This window comes from Triticum aestivum, chromosome 7D (assembly GCF_018294505.1).
Source record: "Triticum aestivum cultivar Chinese Spring chromosome 7D, IWGSC CS RefSeq v2.1, whole genome shotgun sequence".
Classification (NCBI taxonomy): domain Eukaryota; kingdom Viridiplantae; phylum Streptophyta; class Magnoliopsida; order Poales; family Poaceae; genus Triticum; species Triticum aestivum.
The window spans coordinates 1,232,278-1,244,887 of record NC_057814.1 but is presented as its reverse complement, the minus strand read 5'-3'; the positions used below and the strand labels follow the sequence as shown (position 1 = coordinate 1,244,887).

At 46.4% G+C, this 12,610-nt stretch overlaps 1 long non-coding RNA gene across 4 annotated transcripts; it reads right to left on the bottom strand.

Annotated features, from left to right (window-relative positions):
• Positions 1 to 3,971: 3,971 nt before the first annotated feature.
• Positions 3,972 to 10,876, bottom strand: LOC123165215 (uncharacterized). Of its 4 annotated transcripts, XR_006482847.1 has the most exons (10): positions 10,135 to 10,876; positions 9,781 to 10,059; positions 9,482 to 9,579; positions 8,438 to 8,692; positions 8,265 to 8,350; positions 7,123 to 7,310; positions 6,825 to 6,962; positions 5,283 to 6,483; positions 5,104 to 5,190; positions 3,972 to 4,284 (listed from the first exon to the last, which is right to left on the bottom strand). It is a non-coding gene; the product is annotated as an uncharacterized lncRNA (long non-coding RNA). The 4 variants fall into 4 exon arrangements; XR_006482848.1 differs by having other exon boundaries at positions 3,972 to 4,279; positions 8,265 to 8,692; XR_006482846.1 differs by having other exon boundaries at positions 3,973 to 4,284; positions 8,265 to 8,692.
• Positions 10,877 to 12,610: the final 1,734 nt, after the last annotated feature.

Genomic DNA, 12,610 nt, shown 5'->3' with positions numbered 1-12,610 from the left:
GGGGCCCCTTCCCCCTTCCGTCCAGAGGTGGCTGGCGCGGGCCGATGGCCTCGGCGGGAGCCCGAGCTGCTGCGCGTGCTCGGGGCGGCGCGGCTGGCCTGTGGGGTTGCACACGGAGGCACGGGCGCGCGTTGGCGTGGGCGCGCGAGCGTGGATCTGGCGTGTGGCACGGATCCGGTGGTGGGCTGCGACTATGGAGCTCCTCTGCTCAGGTGCTACGGTGGCGGATCTGGCATGCACTGTTGAGCGGTGCGGGCGGCGAGGCGTGGTTAGAGGCGGGGCGTCGAGATGCGGGTTGTGCGCATGGTGGTCGCGCGGGACGCAGACGCGCCGCGCCGGGTGAGCACCGGCTGGAGCTGCGGAGGGCTTGCCACCGGGCTGGCTCTGGCTTGGCCGCCGGCGCGCGAGGTGGAGGGGGAATGGAGCTGCGCGGGGCGGCGCAGATCTGGCGGGGCTGCCGGCACGCGTGTGGAGGGAAGGAGTGGTGCTGCGTACGGGCATGCGCTGCAGTTAGATCCGAGGAGGCGAGTGCGCGCGTTGCTCTGCGTGGATCTGCGGCGTGATGGGCACGGGATGAGCGCGAACATCGGCGTTGCTGCCGGCCACTAGCTGCGCGGGAGAAGCTGTGGGAGATGAATGACACCCTTGCTTGGTGTTGCATCCTCCTGATGGTGGTTCGGACAGCCCGACGCTGCTGCGGGTGGGAAGGCGAGATGGTGGAGGCTGGAGGGAGAGGAATGGCGTCGCGGCGGTTGTTGCATCCTTCGTCGGGAGAGGAATGGCCCGCAGGCATTGCATCCTCGAGGAGACGAATGGCGTGCTGCTTGGTTGCATCCTTCCTATGGGAGAAGAATGGCGCCGCCGCGAGGGTTGCATCCTTCGTCTAGTGGGGACGCGGACGCAAGGTTGGAAGCTCGTTGGGCTTGCCGGGGAGGTGCGGTTGGCCATGGAGGCAGAGGTGGTGGCCTCGTGTGTAGGCTGATCGGAACCTGGGCTCGGGCTATGCTGGTGGGACTGCCGACGAAATTCGTACTCCAGTCGTGGCCAGAATCGTCGATGGCGGCGCCTTCTGGTGTCGCTCCCTTGTTGGAGGCATCGATGTAGCAGCTCCCACCTTGCCTTTCCCGACGTGCTCCGGGGGAAACCCTTGATCTAGTTTAGATCGGACGATGGCGGCGCTATTCGGCGTCGATTTCTCTCTTGGGGGCATCGTTCTGGAGGTGGATCTGGTCAGAGTGGCTTGTGGCCATCGGGGTCGGAGCTGCGCTACCTTGTACTGGGTGGATGGCGCTCCGTGGAGTGTTGGGTTGTTCTGGAACCACTAGGGTTGTTGTTTTCTTCTTTCTTTTTCTTTGATCTTCAGATCTTCACCATGTTATGTTTCTGTTGCTTCCTGCTAAATCTGAATCAAGCCAGCATTTTGCTGGATCTTTCAAAAAAAAATGTTGCAAGACCTTAATTTTATTGTAAACAGTTGTGTTGTCGGCAGTTAAATATTGTTACCATGTTCATAGTCGGTAGTTAAAAACAAGCAACTTGTGATTCGCTGCATCTGAAATAACAAGGATGCCTGCCTGGACATCCTTGCTGCCTTTTAGGTACAAATCTAATCTAGCTGTTACAGGTGCATATGATATACTCTCTTTGTAAACTAATATAATAGGGAGGGAGTACACTGTACCATCCCCTATACATGAGACCATCCAAAGATATACACACCTGTTTTTCCCTGACCACTGCGAATAGCAGAGGAGGTCTTGAACTAAAATGTTGAAAAACCTATACTATAACTGAATTTGACTAAGAAAATAGGCTGCCGTGGTAGCGTTATTCTACTGCAATGCAAACGACAGCGTTTAAGAGGCTAAATGTAATTAAGCTCATATGCAGGAGTGCTGCATATGTTAACAGGCTACAATGTAAGTTGGGTTTGAAGCCTGGGTGCACGCACGACCAGAAAAGAAAAACCAGTTCAAACTCGATCTACAACTTTTTGTGAGATCTAACAGGAACGGCAGAAGCTTTGTTTGTCACTAGTAGAAAAAGGGTCATTTGTCCCGGTTCATAAGGGCCTTTAGTCCCGGTTCTGGAACCGGGACTAAAGGGTCGTTACTAAAGCCTCCCCTTTAGTCCCGGTAGGCCGTCCACGTGGCCGCTGTCTGGAGCTCCACCTTCAGTCCCAGTTGGTAACACCAACCGGTACTAAAGGTATTTTACAAAAAAAATATGATTTTTTTTATTTTCAAATTTCTGAATTATTTTCCAATTTAATCTCTAATCACCCCTCATCACTACCTAATTTAACCTCTAATCTCTAATCACTCATCATCATTCCAAATCATCTAACTTCCCGATCGGTCACCCATCCTCTAACTACTCCAGCCCGAGCACGCTTAACTTTTAGATTCTATTCCCCCTCGTTTCCAAGTCTGCACTTGTTGTTTTCCTGACAATAGTAAGATGTCAATCCTACTAACCCTCAGGAGTTTAGCTTGAGCATGAAGTCACACGTTTCACTGTTTGAGTTTGAAACTATAATTCTAAAAAACAATAATTATTTAGTAACACTAATATTTTTTCAATAAGTAGTTTGACAATAGTTTGACCACAGTTTGACCAAATTTGACCAAAATTCAAAAAATTGAAATAATTATTTAGTAACACTAATATTCTTGAATAATTATGTAGTAACACTAATATTTCTTGAATAAGTAGTTTGACCATAGTTTGACCACAGTTTGACCAGATTTGACCAAAATTCTAAAAAACTGTAATAATTATTTAGTAACACTAATATTCTTGAATAATTATGTACTAACACTAATATTTCTTGAATAAGTAGTTTGACCATAGTTTGACCACAGTTTGACCAGATTTGACCAAAATTCTAAAAAACTGTAATAATTATTTAGTAACACTAATATTATTGAATAATTATTTAGTAACACTAATACTTCTTGAATAAGTAGTTTGACCAAAGTTTGACCTGATTTAACCAAAATTCAAAAAAAATTGAAAATTGAGGATAACTTTTTTTCCTTTTAGAATTTGAGGGTTCTAAAAATTTGCAAACAGGCCGTAGGACGTCAAAATCGGATGCGGATTTTTGTGCTGAACATTTTGATATATTATACATTTTTTCTGACATCGTATGCAAAAGTTATAGCCGTTTTACATTTTTCCTACACTTTTTGCAAAACATGTCCAAATTTAAGTTTTTAAATTTTCCTAACTAGTACATGTAGTAACATAACTACATCTGGAAGGATTTTAATTTTTGAAGTTTTTATCATTTTCTTTTACTTTTTACAAAACTGAAAAGGCGATCCAAAGGGGGGGTAGAGTTTGAAAATGGGACCTTTAGTACCGGTTCGTGCCACGAACCGGTACTAGTGCCTCAAACCCCATTAGTACCGGTTGGTGGCTCGAACCGGGACTAAAGGTCTAACCTTTCGTACCGGTTGGTGCCACGAACCGGTACTAATGGGCATCGTACCCTTTAGTCCCGGTTCGTGGCACCAACCGGGACTAAAGGTCCCATTTGAACCGGGACTAATGCCGGTACGGTGCCCTAGCCGCTCGAACCGGGACTAATGCTCACATTAGTCCCGGTTCGTAATGCAACCAGGATTAATGCTCTTTTCTGGCCGAACCAAAGCCCTGATTTCTACTAGTGTGTACTTACAAGACTAGACGTGTGGCCGCCAAACAATGCGTACTGGCTTACACCATCATTCTGCATTATGCCCGGCCATCCTGGTATTACTAGACTGGGATCGCGCCTTGGCGCGAGGGTGCCGGTCTTTAATTGTGACAGAAGTAAAACAACATGCCAATAGGAACCCAAATATAGCATTTGCACTTATACAGGATGATAATGAATTAAAGAAACCTTCAATTGTGACAGAAGTAAAACAAAATGGATCTCAAGATCAACATCAGATTATAAGACAGGAGCAAGCTCGGTGCATTCAGCCGACCGCAGAATACGGCCATTCAACACAAAGTTCAATACCAAAAGCGAAAACACACAAGGACAGCCAACTATGGAGCCATAATAAGCATACTAACACGTGGCGTAATTCATCTGCCTCACATGAACCCGATACAAACAAATTGTGAGATATATGGAATACAATAATTTCTGCACTCAAGCATCCTGGAAGTGCAATACATGTACAGCAAGACGAAATCACCTTGATAGGCATAGGATCAGTTGTGAATTAGGAGAGGCCCCATCTAATAGCGTGCCCAAGGTGTGCTAGGAGGCTGTCAAGAACTGTTCTGTGCGGGACCCAAGAACGCAAAACATAAAGTCAGGGGAACTGCTTAAAGCAATTGAGATCACAATACAGGAGAGGAATTTGAAAAAAAAGCATAGTGATAAATAAGAGACGCTAAGCTCTGGTAATCAGGCTGCCATCGAGTATGTGTGAATCATAGCAAGAGTAGCTCAGAAGGTAAGACTGATACGATCATATATTGTGGAAAGACAGAAAGCAAATTCGTATAATGCTTGGTCTTTCTAAAGAAACCTACCTACACAGTATCAAAGAAATAGAGTTTAAATCATCCGAAGACATGGATGCAATTATCATTATTTATTTGATATTCCTAGATCATGCGTATGTTTCTTTGTGCGGATGGCACTGCCTATATCTGAGAGTATCTCCTTCAATTATAGAGACTGCCGAGTCACATACTGGCACTGGCGGAGCCTCGTGGAGGTGAAACAGGACCACGCTCCCCCTTTCTGAAAGTGCGGACATTGCAAAACTCTGTTACCCGTTGCTAAACTCTGTTGATCCTCCGAAACTCTGATCACACCCCAAGACAACACAAGGGACCTAGAATTGATTAGCTCATGTACTCGCGTCCAGCCCTCGAGTGCGTGTGCGTGCATGGGGAAATAGCCCATTATATTAATTCAATGTGCATATTTGTATACTAACTGAATCCATTGTCAAATTTTCCTGGATTCGACCTTGGACTACCCTGGCTATTTCTAAGCCGTGCTCTCATTTGGCTCCCCTCTTTAATTTCTGACCATACTTTTGCAGCAGTCTAGATAAACCAAAGGGGACGTGACGCATCTCAGCTGACCTGTGCAAGTGCCTGCAGACAGTTGTTGGTGGAGCCAGTGGAGCCTGGTGAGCCATGAACCTAGAGCTCATCGTCAGCCATCACGACCTGAATAGATCCAAGAAAGTCCTCAGATGCAGGCACATATTTAGGGCTCAGAAGGAATAGAAACCATGTGAGGTGCGTAGGTGAGGCCTGACCTGGTTATTGGAGCTGAGATGCGTGGTGACGACCGAAGCGGCGCGACGGAGGGCCGATCCAAGGCGGCGCCGCCGTGCGTAGAAGACGATGTATTCACGGGAGCGGAGGGAAATATCGGCGAGAGAGTGTGTGAGTCCTGGTTTGACCTATGTATCAGACGGAAGATGACCGAGATAACCTTTCCCAGCAGTCTCTTCAAATCAAAGCCCAGTAGTGGAGCGCCGATGGATCTTTTGGCTCCAAAAAGAAAGAAGAGCAAGCAAGGTGCTAATAAGTGGCTTCATTCAACTGCCTTGTCAATCAACTTCACAGGTGGCACTTCACTTGAACCTGATGCAAATAATCTCTTAGACGTATATTGCAAGTATTAATAAATTTATCTGTCTCGCTTGGTAAAACCAACTTGCCTTTAGTAAACCTTGTTAACAAATCTGGATCAAGAAACCAACCATAGATAAATCCTGATTGGCCTTGCTCTTCACCTTTCTTAAGCCATATAGACAGTTGTTTATGAAAATTAAGTACAAAGTTAACTCTTTGATTGTGATTTTAAGCTAATTCGAAAAGAAAAAAACACATGCTTTGTCATTAAAAATGAAGAAATGGACAATCAAATGAACAACAAAGTGAATGACAAAAAAAGGAATGCACATATGTGCATTAGAATCAAAGTAGCCAAAAGTGAAGCACGAAGACATTTTATTTGGGCCCAACATATCAGTAAACATATAGTGCAGTTCATCTCTGTTTTGTACGAGAATCTAGTACTTATATGAATAAAAACAAACAAAAACCGCTACATGGAGTATCCGGAACCAGTACATACAGCGACTGTGCGAAAACTATGTTTGGGATACAAAGGGGATCAAAATGAAAGCTCAAGCAATCATCGCCATTCCCCATAAGAAATCTGCCTGCTCACAGCAATGCAGCTAGAATAAAAAGTATATCTACACTAAGAATAGACATGTTACAGAGTTAAAAGTCGCCAAGAAGTGGATATATCTTTTGGAACTAACAATAGAAACAGAACCAAGATACAAAGTTACAGACATGTGAATGAATCGTTCAGCACGACAATGTCAAATAGAGGCCACTTTCCCGCGTTTCATTGCGTATTCACCCAAAACACACATGGACACATGGAGACACACTGGATCCAACTTGTCTATTTAGTAAAAAGGAAAGCAGAAGGATCATCTGCAAAGAGAAAACACCACATCATCAGAAATCAAAAGCTTAAGCTTGAAAAGGTATTCTTCATCCATTATTTACAACTTATCCTACCACGAAGAAACATTTAAACAAAGTACAGCAGACACTAAAAAAATATAGGAGCAGCTATTCTAAAAATATGATGAAGATGTGTTAGAAATAACTCGCATAATATATACCATACAGAAAAATATACACCTACAATAAAATACTTTTAATTGGCTAACAATACAATAAAACAAAAGAGGGATAATCATTATGGATAAGAAAGATTAATAAACAAAAATCGACGGGCGGTCAGAGAGAGAGAGAAGGGGAAATCTTACCGGCCGAAGGTGCCAAGGGAGTGAGACGAGGACACACTCAGAAGCGGCACCGCTAGCCGGCAGCACCTCAAAGGCTGAAGCCAACCAACTGGACTCCCGACGCCCACCCGCCAAATCTTGGTCCTTTTGCCCGGGACACTGTACAACAGAAAAACATAAACTTGATCACACAGAGCTGAGAGCAAGTTTCTTCGAACATTCGAAGGTTCCACGGGGCTTAAAAATGGTATTAGAAACCAATATGCTCGAGGAAAATGTAGAGACAAACATGTAGTTGATAGAAAGGATAATAAGGCACCTCTTTGTTCTACAATCCAGAAATGCTCATTCATAGTCGAGACAATCAACCATCATTCGTTTTTATTTGACCAACAAATATAAGATATGACAGTTCTGTAGGCAAGCACAAAAAGACCAGATTCTTCAACTTGTCAAAGCAGATGCAATGGGAATGTCCTCGTGAGCACATATATAAATCACAGAGATCTGCATCAAGGACATACACGTGCATTTTACCTCCTTTACAATTTGAACATATAAAGAACATAAATAATGAAAATCCATAGGAAAGGACGACAAAATTAAACTCTAAAAGTAAAAGGTGGAAAACTAATGAGTGGATCAGCTCACCGGCGGGTCCTAGACACTATGACACATGTTTCCATACTAATGAACAAACACTTCCTAGTATACATCAGGGGTTTGCATATTTTACAACCTGCTCGCATTGCACATACAGTAGCTAGTAGCTACTATACTTAAATTAAAAAAATAAACCTACAGTTGTCTGCTATCTGATTTTAGAGTAGCATGTTCAATTCATGCAAGGGAAACAAACATCAGCTTGGAACTATCAGGAACTGTGGCTCAAGTGTACTTTAAAACTGGAAGCATGGTTTAATTAATGCAAGCCAAACAAAACATCCGCAATCCTTGGCTGAAGCAACCTTGGCTGGCTACCTGTTCCAAGGATTCGATGACCGTAGTAGTTAAATTGTGAAGAAACGATGTGTTATGCTCCCTCCGTCCCAAAATAAGTGTCTCAACTTTGTCTAACTTTAGTACAAGGTTGTACTAAGGTTGAGACACTTATTTTGGGACGGAGGGAGTATAAACCAGTGTTATTTCATTGGTCGGCTCTATGGAAATCTCAAAACATATCTGCAGAGCAAATAAACTAATAATTTTTTCAAACCATCTTACTGTGAAGCTTGGTAGGTTTTTCAAATGCAGCTAGCTAATTTGTGTATGATGACAACCCATATACCTACACTGGATTGATTAAAAAAAGGAGCTATGAAGATAGATCTACAGAAAACAGCAACGGTACACAGATATTCTGACTGGTGTATTTATCTTTTGATTTTGTATTAAAAAAATTGAAGGCCCACAACCAGCAACCAAAAGGATAATTCAGAATTGGAAGTCCGAAATTTATACCTGACTTTTACAAAGCCTTTCATCATCTCCGCCTAATCCTGGCATATCTCTTCATTAAATCTATTAATCTCATTCCTGTTGTTTTCCTGCATAGGTAAGCTTATTTCAGAGAAGCCCCAAACAATCCATGGCAAATAAATTGAGAACTTAAAATCAGCCTCATGAAAAATTACAGGTGCTCATTCTGTTTACTGAACCATTTATGTGAACCACTCTAATGTTTTTTGTGTATAAGGAGTCCGGAATCTATACGAATGGAAGTAAACATCGAAGCGATTAAACGCGGTTTGGGTATCTCATCGAGCAAGTTGGATGTCTTGAATCCATGTAGACAACTGGCTTCTCAGCTTCGTGCAGGAAGGCAAGCCCCCTTGCAGCACTGAGTGTGATCTTCATTCTGGTGGACCATGGAAGTGACAGCATCACCCCTGCATTAGTAAATCACAAGTACTTGAACAAATCTAGATAATGTGGTGTGTGAATCGTGTGATACCATGTGAATAAAATGGATTTTTCAACCGTGCGAGCAGTAAGAGACAACACCAGGGAAGAGTGAAATATATAAAATGGAAACTACACATCGAGTACATGTCATCCTATAGGACCCACGTAAGGCTCATGAGCTGCAGATCAAAGTACAGAAAGCAACCTGACGTCTAAATAAATTCCCAAAAACCAAACCCGTAAGGCTCATGAGCTGCAGATCAAAGTACAGAAAGCAACCTGACGTCTAAATAAATTCCCAAAAAACAAACCCTTACGTCTAAATACACCTGAACGGACAGACATGGTAAAAGGACAAATAACGAGTCAACTGCCGAAGCATAATAACAATTACTATAAAAAACAAGTAGAAGTTTATACATATTGGATTGAGATTGCTTAGGAAATACTGTACACAGGGTTCAACAAACACGGAAATGTTTTTGCGTTGTCTAATTAAAGATCCATTCAAATTTGTCTTTTAGAGCGAGCTTGCAAGATAGTAACGCTTGCATCTTTCCATGTCCCTGTTCCAAGCAAAGTTGGCAAACAGATGGCGTTTATTTTCAGATAAAGATCAACTATAAGTGCTAAGGACAACCATATGCATTCCTTTAGTAGTTGTAAACAAAGGTTAAATGTCAATACCTACAGGAACTTACGCCAGGGATCAGAAATCTAAGTTCTGGCGCAGCCCATAGGGCTTGGAGGGCTGTAAAAGTTTTCAATTATACCTGATATGATGGCGATATTTTAAGCCTCACACAGTCATCATTCTGTTTAAACGGGTGCCCTGGTTCTTATCAGGGGTAGGTCCTAGCGCTGTAATCACCTGCGGCAAGAGCATAATAGCAGGAACATAAGATTAGAAATTCAGGTGATATAGTAAGAATGCTATTACAAAGACTATCAAACTTAAACGACCAAAAAAAGAGACATCCCCTCAAAACAAGCTTATGCTGGACTGAGATGTCACAAATAAACTTCCAGCAAGAGGATAACATGATATCTGAGTGACTTAGGATGAGCTCACCTTGGAAATGACCTTGCCTTGAAGAGAGGTGTGTCAACGGCCAAGCATATGAAACATCTCTAAATTCAATCTTGGTTTCGCCACAATCTTGAGAGGACCAACGAAATTCTGGCAAAGCATTGGCGCATTTTTTGTTTTGCTTATTTATGCCCCATCTCTGTGTATAAAAATCCCAGGCTCCGACTGTATTCATCTCCTAATTAAGAAGCTTATTTCAGAGGAGCCCCAAACAATCCATGCCTCCTACCTCAATCATCATATCAAATCTCTTTCTCTGGGCTGAGAGGAGAAAACCATCAAACATGGGACAATAAAAATGGATTCACCATGAAAGAGTAAGGAGAGATTTGGCACCTCTGGTTCATTGCAGATCAAGATGAGGCAAGGATGCGTTGGGGAGGGAGATGGAACTGTTGCTGCTCAGCACCCTTGCCAGCAGAAGGGGGAGACGAGGGAGCGGAGACAGGTGAGGACCCTGCTGCCGTGACATCACCTCTTCTTGTGGATAGTTGCGGCCAAGTGGACGACGAACGGCGGAGCAGCGGCACGAGCGCTCCTCATATTGATGGCAGCCAACTAGATCTCGGCCGCCGCGGCTGGATCTTGTCGTCCCGAGTGGCACGGCTGGGTAGAAGAGGTGAAGGGGGCGTGGTTGCAGCCCCACCTCATCTGGTGCGACGGCGACCCGCAATCATGAGGTGTTGGGGAGGAGGAGAAGATGATGCGGCGGCGACTCAGTCCCCGCCGTCAACAGCTTGAGGTCCCTGGCGAAGTAGAGCGTCCTGGCCCCGCGGCTGTCGGGCAGCCCAGTACCCGACCACCGCGAGCGCCAGCGCCGGCGCCGTCATCTCCGTGGGCTTGGAAGGGAAGGGGGCGGTGGTGGCTGCGGAGAAACGACGCGAGCGGCGGCCTGCACACTCCTCCCGGCGATGGCGAGGGGAGAGCAGCGATGGTGGCAAGCTCGGCGAAGGGCGAGATCTCGTCTTCGGCTGCGGGGATTGGAGGAGAGGGGCGCGATGGGGAGTGGAGGAGAGAAGCCCGACGGGGAGTGGTGGCTAGGGTTTCACCCAATCGGGGAAATGAGGACCCGGAAGGAGAGGAAGCACCCACCCACCCATCGACACGCACATACCCACAATGCGAAATACCCAAAATACCCTCAGCGGGGCGCTGGAATTACGCACGGTGGCAGCAGATATTTACCGCGAGATGGTAGCTATTCATTCCTACAGTCGCGCGGGGTCGATCTGACGGCCGAGCTCCTCCCAGCTCTCGATCCGACGGTCGGAAACGCATCAAGCAAACAGATCGAACGGCCAGAATGCGTTGAACTGTGAGGATGCGCGGGAGTGACTCGATCTCTTATTTCTCGATAACTCGCTCAAGTTTGTCGGCATCAACTCCAGGAGCAAAACACGGAGGAGCACACACTTCATCAAACGAGGATAGTGATCGTATCCAAGTTGTGCCGCATATCATTAGGAAGTTTGAACACAGGCAGACTCGCGTCGCCCCCGCCCTGCGCGACTCGTGGGCTCTCCAACCCTAGGCACCACCACCGCCCTCTCCTCCTCCCATCCTTATGCCGCCGCCGGGTGAAACCCGCATGGCAGACGGCGGCGGTGAGGGGACTCCCTCTCCCGTCTCTCCTTCCTCCGTGGATGGCGGATCTAGGCGGCAGGCGGCGGTGTCCTACGGCGCTCGCGGTAGGGCACGAGGTGGCGGGGCGCGCGGCGGTGGGCCTCGGCAGGCGGTGGCGGCTGCACGCATGGTGAGCTCCGGGGTAGCGGTGCAGGCACAGATCCATCAAGGATCGGTCCTGCGGGCGCGGTCTCGGCCTCCCCTGGTCGGCCGGCGGGTCTCGGTGGGGTAATTCTCCTTGCTAAGATCTGGCAGTGAAATCATACAGATCCCGGCAAGGATGGCGGCGACCCGTGCACGAGAGATGGAGGTCTTCGATCAGATCTGGGTGAAGACCTGCTATTGGCTATTGCCAAGGCCGGTGATGGTGGCGCTGTCTGCGTCGTTCCCTTCCTAAAGGCATCACCGTGGAGAAGTTCAAGGCCACTCTCTGCTACCTCCGGAGGAAACCCTGGATCAGTAGATTGGATGACGGTGGCTCTCTGGTGTCGTTTCTCCCTTGGGGGCGCCATTCTTGGAGGTGCACACGGGCTCAAGGGACCGGAGGACGGCAACTTTGGTGGAGCGGTGCTTCATCTTACACATTGATGGTGGCAGATCTCGGCGGCGTGGCGCTGTGGGGATTCGGCGTCTGGTGCACGGAGATGGACTCGCGTAGGAGGAGGAAGCTGTATGGCGTCATGGTGGTGTTGATGGCAGAGAGGCCTGGCAAGGTCAGTGCTTCAGTTCTGCTCCGAGGATGGACCGAGGGATGATGGAGGTGACGGCCCTTGCAGCGTGCGGTGCTCACTGGGAATGTGCCAGATCGGTGTGGGGCCCAATCCAGGTAGTGGCTTGGATGTGACGCCTGGCTTTAGATGTTAGGCTTTGGTGTGATGTCTGTTTGATATTAGGTCCGTACATTCGGCACACCTTCATCAAGGGTATAGGAGTAGCAACGGTGTTGCCAATATGGTGGCTTCAGGCTTATTGATGTATCACCTTGTATGGTCTTTATGAATAATTAATAATATGGCTGCATGCATCGTCCAGATGTAGAGGCCGAGGGTACATCCTCCTTTTCTAAAAGAAAAACTTCATCGAAAAACAGAGTTGCCAGCACTCTGTTTTTTTCCTGAAACCTCTGTTCTCAGCTTACAGTGATAGTATCCCCCCCCCCCTCAACAGCCAATGGCCCCTCCATGATCTC